This window comes from Scardinius erythrophthalmus, assembly GCF_964197995.2.
Source record: "Scardinius erythrophthalmus genome assembly, chromosome: 10".
Classification (NCBI taxonomy): domain Eukaryota; kingdom Metazoa; phylum Chordata; class Actinopteri; order Cypriniformes; family Leuciscidae; genus Scardinius; species Scardinius erythrophthalmus.
In genome coordinates this window covers 20,659,253-20,681,809 of record NC_138230.1, presented here as the reverse complement: position 1 = coordinate 20,681,809, position 22,557 = coordinate 20,659,253, and the positions used below count along the sequence as shown (strand labels likewise).

Here is a 22,557-nt window from a genome sequence, read left to right as displayed (position 1 = left end):
AAAAGCTGATAAAGACACAAAAGCTGTGTTCATGGTTACTTTTGTACATGTAAGCAGCTTTCTCTAAGTGATGCCGCGCTACGGGGGGTAGAACACTATGTAAACATAAAACCATGTCTGCATTTGTGATTGTAGAAACGACAAACAAGCGTTACTCTATACTGCTCAAAACTCACGTTTGAATAGTTAGTAGCAAATTCTTAAAATATGAAAACATATTTGTCATATTTGACTGTACTTGCAAAGCCCCACTTTTTAGAATCAGCCTTTGTGCACAGCCGGCCCTGTACTCTCCCAGGTTCTGGAAACAGTCCTCTGAAAAATGCGCAGCACAAAGTCGAATATTTTGGCTGTACTGTTCTGGAACAGTGTTGTAAATAAAGTTTAACTACTGTTTTCTAATTGTGTCCTCTTTTGGAAGGCCAAACAAAGTAGTTTGGCTTTCGCAACGAAAAACACAGCGTCTCTACGACATGGCGGCACCTGCAACAACAATAATACAGCAAGAATAAAAGTTACGCCTTCTTTCTTTGCGTATACATTTTGGGCGGTGTTATGAAACTCTGCCCCCACATACTGACGTAGATTTGTGGGGGCGTGTTTGAATGAAACATTTTAGGAAGGCGTGGCTGAGCCTTAACTTTTACAAAGAATATTTCATTGAGTTTGAGACTTTAAGCTTTGCAACTCTGCAGATCTTATACATGCACAAACAGCTACATAACACACTAAAGTAAAAGGAAAACAATAAATTGCATCAAATGACCCCTTTAAGTATTCTGTGCTGCAATGAACACCATTGCGAATACAAAAATCTGAATGGCTGTTTAAAACATTTAAATACTGTCCAGAAAGTAGCGCAACTGCTTTGTTTACGGGGTTACAGGGGTATCGGCTGCATGCCTGCTGTTCCATTTTTGCCATCTGCTGTCATAGACTGAATGTGCATTTTTACTCAGTTTTTTTTTTTTTTTTTTTTTACAAAATCCTAATATTAAACAGCCCAAACAAGAAGATGAACATATAAATGAATGAGGACAGAGTTATGTGAGAACGCTCAGAACTCATGATAAATTTTAAAAACAGCACAAAAATCTGCATCTTACTTTTTTGATACTCACTCAGGAGTTAGTGTCGGTTCACACAGAAAGCAAAAACTTTCAAAGCAAAAATGCAAGGTCTTTAGGTGCGTTTTAGTTAAACTTCTTTTAACTTGACTGCTGGGTTTTAAGAATGCTGTGTCATGTGCGAGCGCAACAGTTAAACAGGACTAGTGCGTTCACACAGAAAAACAATTGAAAAGTAGCAGAGTGGAATGGAAAAATATGTTCTGTGTGAACAACCCCTAATGCTGATGAATGCTTTAATCGAGACATCTATATTTAGTTTTTCACCGATGTCTGAGGGAACATGCATCTAATGAGTTCTGGGTATTGTTCAGAAATTTTCGTTATCGATACTGATACCAATACTATGACTTCGATACCAGTTCCTGAACGATACTTTTTTCTATACCAATTTTATGAACCGATAATGTTATAGCAGAGGCTGTAGCATTAATGTGAGGAGAGGAAAAATACAAGAAAGCTAAACTGTTAATGCAGCCAACCTTAAGGATAGGAACACTTTAATTCCATTTTTCCTGTTGAAATTTTTTTGGATGGTTAAATTAAATTGTATTAATCAAAAAGCATGTGTAATTATTTGAAATCATAAAACTTGTTCAATTTAACAGCAATTTATTAAAGGGTTAGTTCACCCAAAAATGAAAATTCTGTCAGTAATTACTCACCCTCATGTTGTTCCAACCGCGTAAGACCTTCGTTCATCTTCGGAACACAAATTAAGATATTTTTGATGAAATCTGAGCCATGTTTCACTCCTCCATAGGCTTCTATGTGACCGAAACTTGCTGGCCCAGAAAAGTTATTAAAGAGATCGTTAATATAGTCCAAGTGACTCCAGTGGCTCAATCTTAAGTATATCAAGCGACGAGAATACTTTCTGTGCGCAAAAACAAATAAAAATAACGACTTTATTCCACTTTTCATTTCCTTCTCTCTGGGCCTCTAGTTGGTTCGCGTAGTCTTTTTGCGCACAATGCGTAGCGCGTCTGTGTTACACGTCACCACGTAGGCTCACTATTGGCCGACGCCGGTCATGTGTGTGTTGCGTGATGACGTGCAACACAGACGCGCAGCGCAAAAACACTACGAGGCCCAGAGAGAAGGAAATGAAAAGTGGAATAAAGTCGTTATTTTTGTTTGTTTTTGCGCACAAAAAGTATTCTCGTCGCATGATAAACTTAATGTAGTGCCACTGTAGTTACTTGGACTATTTTAACGATGTTTTAATAACTATTCTGGGCCGGTGAGTTTCGGTCACACTGGAAGCCTATGGAGGAGTCAAAATTCTGTCAGATTTCATCAAAAATATCTTAATTTGTGTTCCGAAGATGAACGAAAGACTTACATGGTTGGAACAACATGAGGGTGAGTAATTACTGACAGAATTTTCATTTTTGGGTGAACTAACCCTTTAAGTTTAATAAAAATTACATTCTTAATGATTTTTTTCCCTTCAAATTCCATTTTATTTTTACCCAGTTTTGTGCTTTCCGATATATTTTTTGCTTTTTCCTATATTTTCATAATGACAATTTTATGACTGATTTAGTTTATCTCAGAATAAGGTAGAAAATATTTTATTTAAATACTTATTTATATACTTGACGCTATTCATATACTGTACTTTATGAAAATACCCCCGAGATGACTTGAAAAACCATATATTGTGGCAATTGTGTGTTTGTCTTGCTTTTTTTTCTGCTACATAGCTGGATGCCTTTTGTCCATATAAGGGATTTCCTGGAACTTTATAAGTTATTACTTCAATGAGTCCAGCTTTGAGTATGAGGCTTTGAGTATTTTTGAGTTGAGTATCCCTAGGTTTTTTTGTCTATTCTGTCACCTTGATGGAGTTTTGGTTCCTTGCCACTGTTGCCTTGGCTTTTGGCTTGCTTAATTGGGGACATTTAATATTCAACAATATTATTGATCTGCCTTACTTAAGGTGGACGATGACGCAATTTTCTTCTAGAAACAAACTTTCTTGTATTATTTTCATGTTATCACTGTGAAGCTGCTTTGATACAATCTGTATTGTAAAAAGCACTATATAAATAAAGGTGACTTGACTTGGCTATGAATGAAACGTACATTGCTTGAGAATGCTTAGCGCTACATAATGTTAACATCACCTCGTTTTGGATAATAATGAAACATCAGGTCATGCTTGTCTCTTTGAATTTTAATCTAGATTTACTCACATTAGCCAATGAAAATGTCTACGTGAACACATCTCCTCATCCCCCCGTCCTAGCGCACAGCTGGTATCGGTCTAGTGATAGTACAGAAAAGGAGTATTGCAATTATCTAATCAACCAATCACATGGCAGTTGCTTCAATGCATTTAGGGGTGTGGTCCTGGTCAAGACAATCTCCTGATATAAGCAATTTTGAGCGTGGCATGGTTGTTGGTGCCAGACGGGCCGGTCTGAGTATTTCACAATTGCTCAGTTACTGGGATTTTCACGCACAACCATTTCTAGGGATTACAAAGAATGATGTGAAAAGGGAAAAACATCCAGTATGCGGCAGTCCTGTAGGTGAAAATGCCTTGTTGATGCTAGAGGTCAGAGGAGAATGGGCCGACTGATTCAAGCTGATAGAAGAGCAACTTTGACTGAAATAACCACTCGTTACAACCGAGGTATGCAGCAAAGCATTTGTGAAGCCACAACACGCACAACCTTGAGGCAGATGGGCTACAACAGCAGAAGACCCCACCGAGTACCACTCATCTCCACTACAAATAGGAAAAAGAGGCTACAATTTGCACAAGCTCACCAAAATTGGACAGTTGAAGACTGGAAAAATGTTGCCTGGTCTGATGAGTCTCGATTTCTGTTGAGACATTCAGATGGTAGAGTCAGAATTTGGCATAAACAGAATGAGAACATGGATCCATCATGCCTTGTTACCACTGTGCAGGCTGGTGGTGTAATGGTGTGGGGGATGTTTTCTTGGCACACTTTAGGCCCCTTAGTGCCATTTCTAAAGAATGCTTTCAGCACCTTGTTGAATCAATGCCACGTAGAATTAAGGCAGCTCTGAAGGCGAAAGGAGGTCAAACACAGTATTAGTATGGTGTTCCTAATAATCCTTTAGGTGAGTGTGTATATATATTTATTTATATCATGTATATATGTATAATTTATATATATTTTTTTTTTTAGAAAATCGATTTTTGACATTTGTGAATCGATTCAGAATCGTCCACGTCCGCATCGCGATGCATCTAAGAATCGTTTTTTCTCCCACCCCTACTGTAAAATGTGTCAAAATAACAGATATGTTTTCTGCAGCAGCAGGACCTTAATCAGCTCCCGTGGCAAACAAGAATGGACTTGGGGAAACTCCGAAAACCACTCGACACATTCGCATAATGCGCAGCTAATTTTTCTTAACATTTGTTGGACCATGTAGCCACAGAAATCTGACAGCATCCTTTTTCTTTTCTGCCAGAGCAATCTGCAAGAATGCCTTAGTGAGCAGTAAATGCAGTTTTGTGCAATCAGAACTTGATAAGCGCGTCTAGCAAGTCAGGATTCAAGTTTGGTCCAGCGAGCAAGCAGTCATTTAGTGATGGACAACCCTCCTCATATGAGGATGCATCAAACTCTACCCTTAGTTTAGTTGTTTTGTCTTCTTTCCAGCACAGCATGGTGTGGTAGACGGTATTCAACATCATCTGTTTTCTCTGCTTGTGAGTCATTATCTGGAACATCATCATCTTCACAAATGCCTTGCTGTACTTAGTCTTGTATTACATCTCTGTATTTCGTGTGAAAGGTTACGTCAGCTTTTAGGTTTCCCTGCAGCTTCTCAAACCTCTTCTTCTCCACCTTGAAGTAGGGCTGGGCGATATATCGCATGACATTGTTAAGCCCCTTTCACACAGAGATTCCGGAAAATACACGGATAAAGTGACCCGGGATTTCACCCGGGTTCGTTTGATTTTGGTTCATTCACACTGCCAGTGATTTTCCGGAATCAGAGAGTGCGTTCACACACAACCCGTAAAAATCATGTAAAGACACGTGACATCGATGTGACTTTAATGTCTCAGCAGCGTCTGAAGTTTGCTTATGAGCTGCGATCTCTCACTACGACACGGCATTATTACGGCTTTTGTTCACACAGCGCGCGTTCCGGGACTGAACACGGTAATGTTACTAGGTCCCCAACCCGGCATCGTTCCCGGCATCAATCCCGGGTCATGTTTGCGTTAACACAGAAGGCACTCTGGCAATTTGCCGGCAATTTCCCGGCAATTTCCCGGGTTCAAAGCGCTGTGTGAAAGGGGCTTTAGGCGCATCTCGTCAGTAAAGCCGGTTCCTTGATTAGTAGTAAATCGCCATCACCTGCTTTCAGATGGAGCGGCATTCACTACAAAGAGCCGATGTTAACTGACAAGCTGAGCCATATCGCATTAATATCGCGGACGTATCGCCTAGTGTGCTCTGATTTGCTAGTGCGTTTGTGATTGGCCAAACACTTCAAGCGTATGTAGTAAAGTTAACGCCCCTTACCATAATCATGAGCTTCAGCTTCCAAAGCAATATAAAGACCGTTAATAATGTCGTCAGTTTTATCATATCAGTTCGAGCTGGAGTCAGATTCTGAAAATTCACATGACCAAGCCAATCGATCTGACGATACTCATCTGTATTTGCAGTACACATGCCACGGTTCAGCCGAGCGTGACTAAATGCCGCCTGCTTCAGCTCTGCTTGATCGGCCAGTGTGAAACAGAACACGTAGTGCATCTATGTTTGTCATCTTTTCACCACAAGTTATAAGTAGAGAACAGAAGTTTGTAAACAAAAATCCATCTCTGCACTTTCAATTGTAAGAACGACAAACAGTATGCGTTATCTAAGTCCGTTTCAAAGAAAGTCTGTTTTTTTTTGGCAATGCTGCCGGGCAGTTATTTCGGGCATCCAAGACCAAGTCTTATCTATTTGAATGGGGGAATCCTGAAATCTCAAGAACTGCTTGCCGAACTCACAATTAAATAACATATTTCAAATCAACAACAAAATCTAACATGAATTGTCCCCCTGTTGTTTCTTGTGCTCAAATAGCGTTTAAAAAGCTTATTTTTCTGGCTAGATGAGCCAATGCGCATGTGCAGTCCTAGTCAAGTCACCTTCATTTATATAGGACAACAATATGAATTGTTTCAAAGGAAAAGGAAAATTACAGTAACAGAGATTGTTTTGGCTTTACAGCAGCTCTAGGATAAAATTTATTGTCCAGCTAAAGTTAGTTTTAATTGATTGATTCACTTCCGTTGCGAAGATCATTAGTTATTAACTTAGGGGCCACTAACACGACACCGTTCTAACAGAAAACCCTCAACATCCTCTGGCCGCCCATACGCACAAAACAGTGCCTGGCGGCTCGAGAACGCACTCCCGGAAATAGGTTCCAAGGTGCAAACGATTATCAGTTATCTCTGCGCAAACACCGACGTCGCGCATTTGCGCATCACGTGTTTAGTCCATAGGTATGCACGTTTGAATATATATGTGCGCAGGTGTGTAGTCCTACTTTACAAATCAACTCTCAACAAACTACTTGTCTGGCCTTAAAAATGTATAATACAGAATTGTTTATCGCGTCCTCGTAGCCACGTGACGACAACGTTTTATCTGTACAGAGGTAAAGGTAAGGGAAGGAGGCCTTCACAGGGGAGAGCCTAGTTGACACTTCAGGACTGCGTTATCGTTGTGTCCAGGTGCAGGTCCTTAATCAGATCTGAAAACAGCTTGGATCCTCGGGATAAACAGAGAGACTAATATTAGCGTAGATGCTATCCTTCTTATGATGTAACAAGTACATCAGGATTTATGGGAAGTGTTCCCGGTTCCGGCTGACCTAAACTATTCAGCCTAACATTGAATTATAGAAGTCTATTATGTGTTATGCGTATACTAGGCCAAAGATTTGTGTTTTTAGTCTAGATTTGAACTGACAAGAGTGTGTCTACTTCCCGGACAATGTTAGGAAGAATGTTCCAAAGTTTTGGTGCTAAATAGGAAAAGGATCTACGGCCAGCAGTTGATTTTGATATTCTAGGTATTATCAACTGGCCGCAATTTTGAGATCGCAATAGACGTGAAGGACTATAATGCGTTAAGAGCTCGCTCAAGTACTGCAGAGCTAAACCATTAAGTGCTTTGTAAGTAATCAGCAATATTGTAAAATTTATATGATGTTTAATAGGGAGCCAATGCAGTGTTGACAGAACCGGGCTAATATGGTCATACTTCCTGGTTCTGGTAAGAACTCTAGCTGCTGCATTTTGGACCAGCTGTAGTTTATTTATTAAGCGAGCATGGCAACCACCCATAATAGGATTACAATTAATCTAGCCTTGATGCCTAGCCTAGATATGTGACTTTCAAATAAACGATTGGTATCAAAGAGCACTTGACAGACTTGACAGAGCAGCCATCAAGTGTTAGACAGTGTTCTAGGTTATTACATGAGGAAGTTTTTTGTCCAATAATTAGAATCTCTGCTTTTTCAGAATTAAGTAATAGGAAATTACTAGTCATCCAGTTTTTTTATATCAGCTATGCATTCCGTTAATTTTGTGAATTGGTAAGTTTCGTCAGGGCGTGAAGAGCATGTACAGCAGGGGTGCCCAATCCTACTCCTGCCGATCGACTGTCCTGCACAGTTCATCTCCAACCCTAATCAAACACACCTGCCTTTAATTTTCAAGTGATCCTAAAGACCTTAATTGGTTGCTTCAGGTGTGTTTGATTAGGGTTGGAGATGAACTGTGCAGGACAGTCGATCGGCAGTAGCAGGATTGGGCACCCCTGATGTACAGAGTGAACCGCAACGGTCCTAGTACTGAGCCTTGTGGTATGCCATACTGAACTTTTGATCGATAAGACATCTCTTTATTTACTACTACAAACTGATAACGGTCTGATAAGTATGATTTAACCCTCTGGAGTCGGCAAACGCGCCGGCGCATTTTGCTAGATTTTTTTTCACATAGCAGCAAAATAGACTTAAAAATACTTAATTTATGGTCACACAGACTTAAGAAATATAAAAAAATAAACTATAAAATGTCTACTTTTTTATGTGTCCACTTACAATCGGAACAAAACTTTGTTTTTTCGGTGTGCTTTCTGCCTCTGCGTCTCCGTAAACCTTTTTTTCTGGAGCACGTCTCTAAACTTAAACAAAACTCAGCGAATACTATTCACCAAGGCATGAGCAATATTTCTTTATAATCATTTAAGTGTCTACTATTAAATTATCTAATTCAAAACGAAAACAAATATTCTCTGTTTATGTAATCTGTATGAAAAGAGTGAGATGTCAGTCGTTCTCATGGCAACTCGTTATCTGCTAATGTGAACGCCTACTGAGAGCGCGCGCTAGTGGTGCAACGGATCATCATTGATCCGTGATCCGTTCGGATCAATATCTTCGGTTCGGCACACACGTGATCCACGGATTGATTTATGAAAAAGTTGTGTGCATGTTCAGTCCACACACAGCGTGGTCATGGCGAGCGTTATGAACGTTATGAACCGCAGAGAGCGTGACGCCTCATTCGCGCCGCAAAACCTCCAGACGTGCGTAAACGCGTCTTTACATTGACTTAACATTGATATTACTCGCGCCAGACGCTCTATTCGCATTTGGTGTGAACGCAGTGGGTGACGGCGAGAGAGAGAGAAAGAGTGCCTGCGAGTGCGAGCGAGCGAGAGTGAGGTCTGCGGTCTTGGCCATTAGTTGATTTACTTGTTTTTGTGTAGGTAATAGTACGTTGTCAAATATGTTTAAACTTAAATGAACTACCTATACAAGTAGTTATGTCTCTTTGTATTAATTTGTCCTGTTATTGACATAATGCGCAACCAGATGTTCGAATAATTCGAATATGTGTTTATTAGAGGGGAATATTCGAACGTCATTTTTGAGCAATTTTGACAGCCCAGTGGAAACACACAAAGCTTTGGTCCATGTTTAAAGGAAGGAGATGCCTTTTTATGTTGCACTTTAAGTTGTTTTTCATTAATTATGTTAAAAAGAAGATATTATGCCTTGTGCACTTTAAGTTGATTTTATATATTTTAATTTAATAATTTAAAAGTGTTAATAATTTTTTTTTGTTGTTGATCCGAAAAATGATCCGATCCGTGACTCTGATCCGAGAAACGATCCGAACCGTGAGTTTTTTGATCCGTTGCACCCCTAGCGCGCGCTATTCAAACGCAAATGATCTGAGGCGATCCATGCAAACCAGTGAACGCCCACATCAACTCGGGAAAACACATCAAGTTTAATCAGATTCATGTACTTTACGTCGTCTTCCGACGCTGTGAGAAATAGTAATCCTGGAAAATTTACTTCAGAAGTGCTAGTTTAATTTCACTTTTTGAGGATTGTGAATAGTAAGTTCTTTATACTTAAGTGCTTTGTTCTAATTGCGATATGGAATAGTGTCTGTAAACAATAAATGAAAAAGACTGTTTAAATATGAATCACGTGTCTGTGTGAATGAATGAACAGCGTGCATCTGTGCCGTTCATTCACACTCGCACTTACATTAGTAAACATGTTATTTTTGACATGAACACATCTGCTAGTTTAGATTTTACCAATCTATATTGCTGTACTGAGATGAGTAAAAATCGACTGAAATTTGTTGAAATAAAATGTCTTTGTATAAGCAATGTATTAAATTGCAAATTAAAATTTATATGTCCTAATATATCATAAAAAACGATTATGTTTTAGACGACATATGAAAGACAAGATTATTAATGTTTTTACTGTAAAATAGACTACTGCCACATCAAATAAGCTTTTGTTCACCAATTTCTGCTCATATGTTAAATAAATAGTATGTTTTGTCAAAAATAAAGTCATCAACTAAGATGTTATAATAGTGTTTGTTCCAATGTAGGCTATATTCAAACTAATGAATCCTTAACTTTGAAATGCGTATGATAAAATGTATACTTTTTAAAAAGAAAGATTACACTTGAAATATAGTTAAAATTGTAAGTGTTGTTGATTTACATGTGAAAACTTTTTAATAAAATAGCAAAAAATCTATTTACAAGGTAGATGTAAACAAAATCTTAATAGGTCAATATAAGCCTTCTCATTAAATGTATTATTGTTTTTTATTAGTGACACATTTGGGGAGAGGATATATTCCAAAACTTTCTGAAAATACAGTATGAGAATTAACTGCACAATTACTAGAAATGTTTACCTTGGATATTATACTATTTGCATGCATACAAAATCTGTGGAAAAAGACCAAAAAAAATTAAAAATGGTTCCAACTCTAACTTTGAACCAATTTTGTAGAATGGCCCATATAGCCTATTTGAACAGGATTTGTTTCCAGGTATGACTATGTAGTAAAAATGTGCTTTTGACTTTCATTTCTATTTGGAATATATACAGGGTGGTAAAATCCTAATAATGTATTTTAATAACTAGATGTACCGCATGGCGGTACGAAATATGACCGCCGCTCAGGCCTGCACTGGCTTTCCACAAAAAGAAATGACGTGGAGCAATTTGGCTGTATTGCGTGTTTATGTATACCTAAAAAAAGTAGTAGTATGTGTCTGTCTGTGTGTGTGTGTGTGTGTATGTGTGTGTGTTTGTGTATGTGCGTGTATGTATGCGTGCGTACATGTGTGTGCGCTTGTGTGTTTGTGTGTGTGTCTGTGCATGTGGATTTGTATGTGTGTGTGTATGGGTGTTGTGGTGAGTTCTGGTATTACACTCACTTTCCTGAATAACCCCAAGTTTCAATGTGTCAAGGTGGTCTTTTGCTGTCAGGTCAGAATTAGTACTATTCTCTCTCTAGCTTGTTTAATTTATACCAGTAATTCTAGGAATAGTCCCTACACTCCCAGGAAACAACAACACTCATTTTTAACTAGACATATGAATTAAATTCATGCTTACCTTCCAGCAGAATCGCTCTTGGTACCCTTGTTATCTTCAGTTATAAGAAGGATTAATAGAATTGCTCTGTCCTTTGCTATTAGAACTGTTTTAGCAGCTGAAGTAAGACTTAACAGTGATTGTCTTTAGAAATAAAAATTTATTTATACAAAAGATTAAAACACTGATTATACAAAAATTAATACTTGTAGCAAATCAAAAGAAAATGTTTTTAGGATATAAAACTTCAGCTTATTCAATCTCAACAGGGCAGTCCTGTATGAGTGAATATTACAAAGACTAATTACCTTGTAAGCAGTTCAAGCAGTTAGGAGTAAATATCAACTTGTTCTCATCCGAGGTTTTCCAAGTTACAGTAATACAGCAGAGCAGTTCAAACCAAAAGAAATTCAGCTAGAATTAAACTAGGAGAGATTTTAATTTCTCTCCCGGGATGCAATCGACATCAAAATCAAAAATGCAGCAATCAGCAGTCAGAAAGCAGTTATATTTATATGGAACTCGGTTACATTGTTCCTATGCAGTTTCTTGGGTTTTTCCAGAGGAACTAAGTCTCATGACAGGGTCTGGACATTAGCCGTCTATTGTCTCTGAGGGGGTTTTTGGTGACACTGCTGTTTCCCATAAATGGGCATTCTTGCGTCCTTTTCGTCCTCTTCGCTTCTTTGGGCTTCTATGTATGTGTGTGCGTGCATATGTATCTGGAAGTGTGTTTGTAGGTTCGCAATACCTGTTAAAATTCACACATCCTATCACAGTGTGTGTCTGTGCGTCTGTGCGTGTGGATGTCAGTGTGTGTGCATGCTTGCGTTTGTTTGTATTCCTGCATGTGTGTGTGTGACAGTTAGGGTTGCCAACTTCAGAAAAGGAAAATGCGGGACAATCGTGGTTATTTATAGGAAAATGAGGGACACTCAAAATATTTGTACTGTATCACACAGTGTACGTCATTTCAGTGTCTGCAGTTAAGTTTGTGTTTAAAAGGTTATCAGACATAAACACATTTGTATTGCTTAACCTATTTATGTATTTAATTCTAAAAATAATTTTAATGTCATACATGAAAAAAGTCACATTACAAACAAACCATAGTTCAAAATAACAGCATTTATCTAAAATAGAAAGCTTTTTTAACATTATACACTAGGCTTACAGTTCAAATGTTTGGGGTTAGTAAGATTATTTTTTGGGAAAAAAAATAAAGTAATTGCCTACTTTTATTCAGCAAGGATGCATTACATTAATCAAAAGTGACAGTTAAGATAATGTTACAAAAGCTTTCTATGTACTTTCTAAAAGCTTTAAAACATTAATAATAATCAGAAATGTTTTTTGAGCATATTATTCCCTCAGGTAGATTACACGTTTTCTTGCGTGGCTGGATGTTAGACTCATGAACAATAATCACGTTGTTTGCATTCGCCAAAATTGATTAGCCGAAATCAAAACGTGGACAGTGAAAGGAAATTACCTTTAGCGCGAGACGAGTCCGGCTTGAAGCGGAAGCGACCAGACGGCAGAGGATGTTCGCAAATCAAACAATGATTTGTCTCAAAACAGTGATTAAAAAAAGCTGTGATTGGATGATGACAGGTGTCGGTGATCATTCTCAAGTGTCATGGTCAGCACTGCTGCTGTTGCTGTTGTATCAGTCAGTGGTTTATCAGCTTGTCAAAAAACGGGACACAGGAGGTCACGCAAGGGACAAATAAATTAGGCCCAAAATGCGGGACGTCCCGCCTAATTCGGGACAGTTGGCAACCTTAGTGACAGTATCATCCTAAACCAGCAACCCTTCGCTCAACACCACCATCTACAGGCCGATGAGTGTACAGTCACTAAATGTGCACATAAATGAATTTATTTTATACCCCCCCCATGGATGAAATTCTACGAAACTTAGCATACCCCCAGAGGATGTCAAGTTAATCATACACATGAAATATGGTGATATGGGAAATATTCATTTTTTATGGGAGGGGCGCAAATCACAAATGAGTGATTATGGGCTAGGTTGATGTGGGCCCTTAAGAGCAACATACCATAAAAATTTCTTCATCCTCGGTGCCACGGTTCAGGTAGTTATTTAGGAAAAACTGCATTTTTTGGGTTTGGGGGGGCCCAGCGCGGGGGGGGAGTGGCCCCCGGGGACCAAACGAAATTTTTCCGTAAAAGTCTAGTGGGGCTACATGCCCACCAAATTTAATGTTCCCCGGTGTTTCGGTGTCCCTGGTATCGTTGACGAAAAAATTCAGTAGATGACAAAAAAAAAAAAAAAAAAAAACTTTGACAATCGATTATGGGCTATGTTGATGTGGGCCCTTAAGAGCAACATACCATAAAAATTTCTTCATCCTCGGTGCCACGGTTCAGGTAGTTATTTAGGAAAAACTGCATTTTTTGGGTTTGGGGGGGCCCAGCGCGGGGGGGGGGGAGTGGCCCCCGGGGACCAAACGAAATTTTTCCGTAAAAGTCTAGTGGGGCTACATGCCCACCAAATTTCATGTTCCCCGGTGTTTCGGTGTCCCTGGTATCGTTGACGAAAAATTCAGTAGATGACAAAAAAAAAACAAAAAAAAACTTTGACAATCTTCGCTAGCTATGCTAGCGGCGGTCATAATAAGGTAATTAAATTTTTATTTTTCGTAGATCATCATATAGCCTAATGTGTTTCCCACATTATTTTTGTGGGTGGAGCCTGGTAATTTTGTACATTTTAAAGATAAATTAATTAATCTAGTGCACTTTGAGTCACCCAAATCCACTGTTAAAAATAAATAATCCACCCACAAAACCGCCCATATTCTTTGATTTAGATATCTGCATCTGATCATCACATTACAATTATTCAAATTCTCAGTGTTAAGCATGATAATATGGTAACATATCACACTGAAGTTGGCTAATTAAAAATGAACATTTATTTAAAATAAAAGTTCTTCTTTTGGCAAAATTACATTTCCTTAAAGGAGAACTCTGGTCATTTTTAACATTGAGCTCATTTTTTTGTAAATTTGGAGTGCTGTCAGTACAAAGAACAACGACAAAAATCGGTGTTGCCTACACCGTGTTATCCTCTTTTTAAAATTTGCACTCTGTTGACTTAAATGGGGCGAGTTTTAAACCTGCTTTTCGCCTCTTAACATCCTTGAAGTGTCATTACAAGTGCCCAGCCATGTTGAGTGATTCCTTCAGAGTGAACGCGGGTGAATCTGACTGCAGTAGATGTGAAAGATATGAATAAAAGTGATGTTAATTCAGCCAGCGCATATACCTGTATTTACATCCTGTTTTCGGTCGAAGTCCACAGTAGTCGATTGTCGAGTTCACGCGCATAGGTATGTGCGCTGGCTGAATTAACATCACTTTTATTCATATCTTTCACATCTACTGCAGTCAGATTCACCCGTGTTCACTCTGAAGGAATCACTCGACATGACAGTGAATAGCAGTGAATAGCTACATGCTAATAGCGATTAGTTAAGTGCTAAATCATGTCAAGATCATGCTAAGAACTCTATAAAAACTCCATAGTAACCATCTGTGACAACTACCAACCACCTAGTAACACCATAGCAACAGCCCAGAACACCCTAGCAACCGCCTAGCAACCACCCAGAATACCTTAGCAACCGCCTTGCAACACCATAGCAACCACCCAGAACACCCTAGAAACCACCTAGCAACCACCCAGAATACCTTAGTAACCGCCTAGCAACACCATAGCAACCACCAAAACACCCAAGCAACCGCCTAGCAACACCCTAGCAACCACCTAGAATACCCTAGCAACCACCTAGCAACACCCTAGCAACCACCCAGCATACCCTAGCAACTGCCTAGCAACACCATAGCAACCACCCAGAACACCCTAGCAACCGCCTAGCAACATCATAGCAACCACCTAGAACACCCTAGCAACCGCCTAGCAACACCCTAACAACCCCCAGAATACCCTAGCAACCACCTAGCAACAGCATAGCAACACCCTAGCAACAAACCAGAATACCCTAGCAACACCATAGCAACCACCAAAACACCCTAGCAACCGCCTAGCAACATCATAGCAACCACCTAGAACACCCTGGCAACCGCCTAGCAACACCCTAGCAACCCCCCATAATACCCTAGCAACAGCATAGCAACCACCAAAACACCCTAGCAACCGCCTAGCAACAGCATAGCAACCACCCAGAACACCCTAGCAACAGCATAGCAACCACCCAAAACACCCTAGCAACCGCCTAGCAACCACCCAGAATACCCTAGCAACCGCCTAGCAACAGCATAACAACCACCCAGAACACCCTAGCAACCGCCTAGCAACCACCCAGAATACCCTAGCAACCGCCTAGCAACACCATAGCAACACCCAGAACACCCTAGCAACCACCCAGAATACCCTAGCAACCGCCTAGCAACACCATAGCAACCACCCAGAACACCCTAGCAACCGCCTAGCAACACCATAGCAACCACCCAGAAAACCCTAGCAACCGCCTAGCAACCCCCAGAATACCCTAGCAACCGCCTAGCAATAGCATAGCAACGCCTAGCAACACCCTAGCAACCACTCAGAATACCCTAGCAACCGCCTAGCAACACCCTAGCAACCACCCAGAATACCCTAGCAACTGCCTAGCAACACCATAGCAAACACCAAAACACCCTAGCAACCGCCTAGCAACATCATAGCAACCACCCAGAACACCCTAGCAACCCCCCAGAATACCCTAGCAACCGCCTAGCAACAGCATAGCAACCACCAAAACACCCTAGCAACCACCTAGCAACACCCTAGTAACCCCCCAGAATACCCTAGCAACCGCCTAGCAACAGCATAGCAACCACCAAAACACCCTAGCAACCGCCTAGCAACACCCTAGCAACCCCCCAGAATACCCTAGCAACAGCATAGCAACCACCAAAACACCCTAGCAACCACGTAGCAACAGCATAGCAACCACCCAGAACACCCTAGCAACCGCCTAGCAACAGCATAGCAACCTCCCAGAACACCCTAGCAACAGCCTAGCAACCACCCAAAATACCCTAGCAACCGCTTAGCAACACCAAAGCAACCACCCAGAATACCCTAGCAATCGCCTAGCAACACCATAGCGACCACCCATAACATCCTAGCAACCGCCTAGCAAAAAACGTTCTGGTCCAAACTTTCTCAAGCCAACTTCAAAGTTTTTGTCTCGACGAAACCTGCTTTTAGCCTCTTAACATCCTTGATGTGTCATCACAAGTGCACAGCTAATGTGAGTGATTCCTTCAGAGTGATCACGGGTGAATCTGACTGCAGTAGATGTGAAAGATATTAATAAAAATGATGTTATTTCAGCCAGCGCACATACCTGTATTTTCTTCCAGTTTTTGGTCGAAGTCCATAGTAATCGATTGTCGAGTTTACGCGCGTGATCATAGGTACTAAACCTATGCATGTGAACTCGACAATTGATTACTATGGACTTCGACCAAAAACTGGCAGAAAATACAGGTATGTGCAATTGTAATGACACATCAAGGATGTTAAGAGGCTAAAAGCTGGTTTAAATCTTGCCCCATTGAAGTCAACAGGGTGCAAATTTTAAAAAGAGGATAACATCATCACATAGCCTTCACCATACCTTGAGATTGGCATGGTTTTATTTCAGTTAGCCTAATAGCTGGTTTGATTTGCATTGAGAGATGATCTTATGGAAAGTACTCCATGCTAATCTCTAGGTATGGTGAAGGCTATGTGATGATGTGGGGCTATTTTAATTCCAAATGCCAAGGGAACTTTATCAGGATGCATAGTATCCTGGCTCCATGAAGTAACTGGCCTTTAAAAATAAAAATCTGCCTGGCTCTATGGGAATTTAACATAGGGGTGTCCAAACTTATGCACCCTGTATTTTAAGGAAGAACATTTATTTATATATGATACATTATTCATTCACAATAGTGCAGCAGATTAATGGCATATTTCAAGAGAATCGTTCAAATTGGTATAGAAGCATGAAATTTGGCACAGATACTCTCTAAGGGTCACTCTTTGGGAAAAAGGCGCTGGCCATCCAAAAATTCAACATGGCGGCCATTTTTTCAAGATGGCCGCTGTTTCTGTCAAATGCTCATTATGTCAATCGTTCAAACAGTGATGTAGGCATAACATTTTGTGAAAATACTCTCTTCAGAATGTTTTTTTTGGAAAACGGTGCTTGTCCCTCAAAAATTCAAGATGGCAACCTTTTTTCAAGATGGCCGCCATTTTTCAAGATGGCCGCCATTTTTCTTGAATCCTTAATTTTTTTTTTTCAAATGGTGATGCTATCATGAAATTTGGTACAAATATTCTTAAAGGAACATTATCATGGAAAAAGATGTGCCACTCAAAAATTCAAGATGGCGACCATTTTCAAGATGGCCACCATATCTGTCAGAGCTCAATTTAATGTGTTAAGGAAGGTTTTGTTTAATAGAGTGAACGTCATTACACAACCAGGGCACACTGGTGACTTCACTGCTGTGGAACTCAGCATGGGATTCAGTGTCAGCTAATCTAGTTTTACTTTCACTGTAGTTCTTGACTAGTAGTAATAGTATAGCTAAGTTTAGTGTTCCTAAACCGCACCCGAATTGACAGGTTGTGCCAGCGTGGGAGAGCCGAGCCAAGGGTAAGCGGGGCAATACATGACTTGTTGATGTATGCTTACCTGGAAGGTGTACAGATCACACGGGACTTAAATGGCACTGGATGAATGATCAGGCTAGGTGTAGGTGACCCGTACCTAGTTGTATCCCATACCTGAATGTGTACTATGTCTATGATTGAGGTGGTAAAAGGATAACCCCTCGGCCTTAATCAGACAACAAACCTCCAAAATAGCAAATGAAAATCCCATGTCAGCCAAGAGGCCAACTGATTGGATGAAATGTTGTCTTTGTCAGACAGACACAAAGGAACCCCTCCTATCACCACCTACCCATCATGTTTCTCAACATGATGGCTATAAAATGAGTGCCACCAACATTCCACTCTTTCACAAGATGAACATGCCAATGACCCTGGACCTGGAACGACTGGATGAAGGTGGTGGTATAGAAGCTACTTGAGAAGGAACCAAGCGAAGTATCACTACAATTGTCGACTTCGGTTCAACAACACAAAGTTACTTCGTGCCCAGAAGCAACAATCAGATGCTCAATGTAGTGAGACAGATGAAGGCCAAACAAAGCATCGCAGAACCATGATGCAGAAAAGTCTAGATGATCAGGTTTGCTTCTTTTGTGATAACATATCTCCTGAATCTGACCTATGTCAGGTAATGACACTGCAACTGAATGACAGACTACATGAATGTGCACAAACACTGAATGATGCTATATTATTGTCTCAACTAAGTGGTGCTGATGCCATTGCACAGGAGCTGAAATACCATCATTTGTGTCTCATTCATCTTTACAACAGAGAGAAACTCCACCTCAGAAGGCTTGAGAAAGAGTCACAGAGTGAAACGATTCAACCAGCCATCTTTCTTATGGCTCTTTCTGAACTGGTCACCTATATTGTTGAAACCAGTCTTAATTCTGATGGTCCTTCCGCCTTCCCTCTCGCAGATACAGTGGGGAGAACAAGTATTTGATACACTGCTGATTTTGCAGGTTTTCCCATACAAAGCATGTAGAAGTCTGTAATTTTTATCAAGTCAAGTCATCTTCATTTATATAGCGCTTTTAACAATGTAGATTGCCTCAAAGCAGCTTCACAGAGATAAGTGTATAATTTAAGGTAACAGAGATTGTTTTGGCTTTATAGCAGAGTTAAGTTATTTTCCATCTAAAGTTAGTTTTGATTGATTTGCTTCCGTCGCAACGATCATTTGTTATTAAATTAGGGGCTGCTAAGACGACACCATTCCCTCTACACAGACTTTAAACGCGAACCTGTGAGAAACGCTGATGGCATTCACATGCGCATTTAGAACAGGTTCTATAGTTATGTGCGTTTGAAAATACGCAGATTTGGAATTCGCTACAAGCCAAGCCTAAACAAAGTACTTGTCTTTCCTTATAAATATTGATAAAGAATTTTATTTTATTTTGTTGCTTTGGGGTAGGAACGCAAAACGAATTTTCCCGGCAACGCCTTTATCTGTATAGTGGTAGAGGGATCCTCCATAGGGAGAGACTAGTTGGCACTTCAGCACTGCGTTGTCATCGGTCCAGACGAAGGTCCTTCGTTAGATCTGGATACGGCCTGGATCCGGCAGGCTGCAGGAAAACCTCGGGATAAACACAGACACTAAAATTAGCGTAGATGCCATTCTTCTCATGATGTAACGAGTACATCAGGATTTATGGGAAGTGTTCCCGGTTCCGGCTGACCTAATCTATGCAGCCTAACATTAAATTATAGAAGTCTATAATGTATTATGTGAATGCTAGGTCAAAGAGATGTGTCTTTAATCTGGCTTTGAACTGACAGAGTGTGTCTGCTGCCCGGACAATGGTAGGAAGACTGTTCCAGAGTTTTGGTGCTAAATAGGAAAAGGATCTACCGCCAGCAGTCGATTTTGATATTCTAGGTATTAGTAACTGGCCGGAATTTTGAGATCGCAATAGACGTGACGGACTATAATGCGTTAAGAGCTCGCTCAAGTACTGCGGAGCTAAACCATTTAGTGCTTTGTAAGTTATCAGCAATATTTTAAAATTTATGCGATGTTTAATAGGGAGTCAATGCAGTTTTGACAGAACCGGGCTAATATGGTCATACTTTCTGGTTCTAGTAAGAACTCGAGCTGCTGCGTTTTGAACCAGCTGTAGTTTGTTTATTATCATAGGTACTCTTCAACTGTGAGTGACGAAATCTAAAACAAAAATCCAGAAAATCACATTGTATGATTTTTAAGTAATTAATTTGCATTTTATTGCAAGACATAAGTATTTGATACATCAGAAAAGCAGAACTTAATATTTGGTACAGAAACCTTTGTTTTCAATTACAGAGATCATTCGTTTCCTGTAGCTCTTGACCAGGTTTGCACACACTGCAGCAGGGGTTCTGGCCCACTCCTCCATACAGACATTCTCCAGATCCTGCAGGTGTCGGGGCTGTCGCTGGGCAATACGGACTTTCAGCTCCTCCAAAGATCTTCTATTGGGTTCAAGTCTGGAGACTGGCTAGGCCACTCCAGGACCTTGAGATGCTTCTTACGGAGCCACTCCTTAGTTGCCCTGGCTGTGTGTTTCGGGTCGTTGTCCTGCTGGAAGACCCAGCCACGACCCATCTTCAATGCTCTTACTAAGGGAAGGAGGTTGTTGGCCAAGATCTCGCAATACATGGCCCCATCCATCCTCCCCTCAATACGGTGCAGTCGTCCTGTCCCCTTTGCAGAAAAGCATCCCCAAAGAATGATGTTTCCACCTCCATGCTTCACGGTTGGGATGGTGTTCTTGGGGTTGTACTCATTCTTCTTCTTCCTCCAAACACGGCGAGTGGAGTTTAGACCAAAAAGCTCTATTTTTGTCTCATCAGACCACATGACCTTCTCCCATTCCTCCTCTGGATCATCCAGATGGTCATTGGCAAACTTCAGACGGGCCTGGACATGCTTCGGCTTGAGCAGGGGGACCTTGCGTGCACTGCAGGATTTTAATCCATGACGGCGTAGTGTGTTACTACTAATGGTTTTCTTTGAGACTGTCGTCCCTGCTCTCTTCAGGTCATTGACCAGGTTCTGCCGTGTAGTTCTGGGCTGATCCCTCACCTTCCTCATGATCATTGATGCCCCACGAGGTGAGATTTTGCATGGTGCCCCAGATGGAGGGAGATTGACCGTCATCTTGAACTTCTTCCATTTTCTAATAATTGCGCCAACAGTTGTTGCCTTCTCACCAAGCTGCTTGCCTATTGTCCTGTAGCCCATCCCAGCCTTGAGCAGGTCTACAATTTTATCCCTGATGTCCTTACAAAGCTCTCTGGTCTTGGCCATTGTGGAGAGGTTAGAGTCTGTTTGATTGAGTGTGTGTACAGGTATACAGGTAACGAGTTCAAACAGGTGCCGTTAATACAGGTAATGAGTGGAGAACCGGAGGGCTTCTTAAAGAAAAACTAACAGGTCTGTGAGAGTCGGAATTCTTACTGGTTGGTAGGTGATCAAATACTTATGTCATGCAATAAAATGCAAATTAATTATTTACATGCTCTACATGCTTTGTAAGTAGGAAAACCTTCAAAATCAGCAGTGTATCCAATACTTGTTCTCCCCACTGTATGTGCAACCTGTACCAGTAGCGTATCCTTTTTTCTAACAGTGGCCCTTCCTCTCTGTGGACTACACCTTGCCGTGGTGGAGAGGCTTGTGTATGAACTCCATTGAACCTAAGAGCTATGCCGGCGGGGATTTTATATCCCTGGCAAGTTTAACTAAGCTGGACAGGTCAAAGAAGAGGAGGCAGACAAAGCAGACATTATAACTATTTGACAGAAATGGTGGCCATCTTGAAAATGGTGGCCATCCTGAATTTTTGAGTGGCACATACCTTTTTCCAAAAGAGTGTTCCTTGAAGAGTATTTCTGCCTAATTGTATGCTTGCATCACCATTTTAACGATTTAAATAATTAAGGCGAGACACTACGAATGAATAGGGTAAAAATAAAAAAACTGTATTAAATGTTTTATGTAATTTAATGTTTAAATTAGCAAATTATGCAATATCTAATTAAATATGCGCTAATTTGTATATATTTAAAAAAACGAAATCTGAGTATTGGATAAAGCCAGATTAAAAATTATTTTTTCATTGTGTTCACATATTAGATGGGGAAAAATACAGAGGCATTTATGGATATCTACTTTTGTTATCCTGTAAATCATAATATACTGTCAATAGCCTTAAAAAATGATTTTCGCCATGTTTTTTGGAATAAAATGTTATATAAATCAGGCTAGGAATAATATATTTACAGATCCCTCTGTAAATGTCTTCATAATATAACTAGGTACAAGACTGGAAAGATTGGTGTATATAGGTGTTACTGAAGTGGAGATTTCAGACTTGGAGTATGAAAGAAAGGTCATTTTGAGAAAACGGGCTTTAAAGATTTATCATCAGCCAATGAGATCGCGCATTCAGCCCTTTTACTTTCTCGATTGGTTGCTGATAAAAAGGAAATGACCATATTTGGATCCGACAGCATTGTACAGTGAAGAGAGAGCTTTCCAGCAGTGCCTGTGAAGACAGAGAGCAGACAGAGATCGCGGATCGGCGGGAGGATTTACAACGACAACTTTTGTTGAATTTACGCGAAATCTACAGACGCAAACAGACAAAGTGTAGTAAAATAAAGATCTAAATGTGTTTTTTGGACTTTTTTTCACCACAGTCTGAAAGAAGACATGTTATTGAAGACAAATATCCAAAAATCTCAAAATTGACCAGTAAAAAAAACAAACAATGTTTTTGC

General features: G+C 40.3%; 1 protein-coding gene across 2 annotated transcripts in view; it reads left to right on the top strand.

Annotated features, from left to right (window-relative positions):
* Positions 1-22,557, top strand: part of cratb (carnitine O-acetyltransferase b) — a 94,704-nt gene that overhangs the window by 7,448 nt on the left and 64,699 nt on the right. The window lies entirely within an intron of this gene.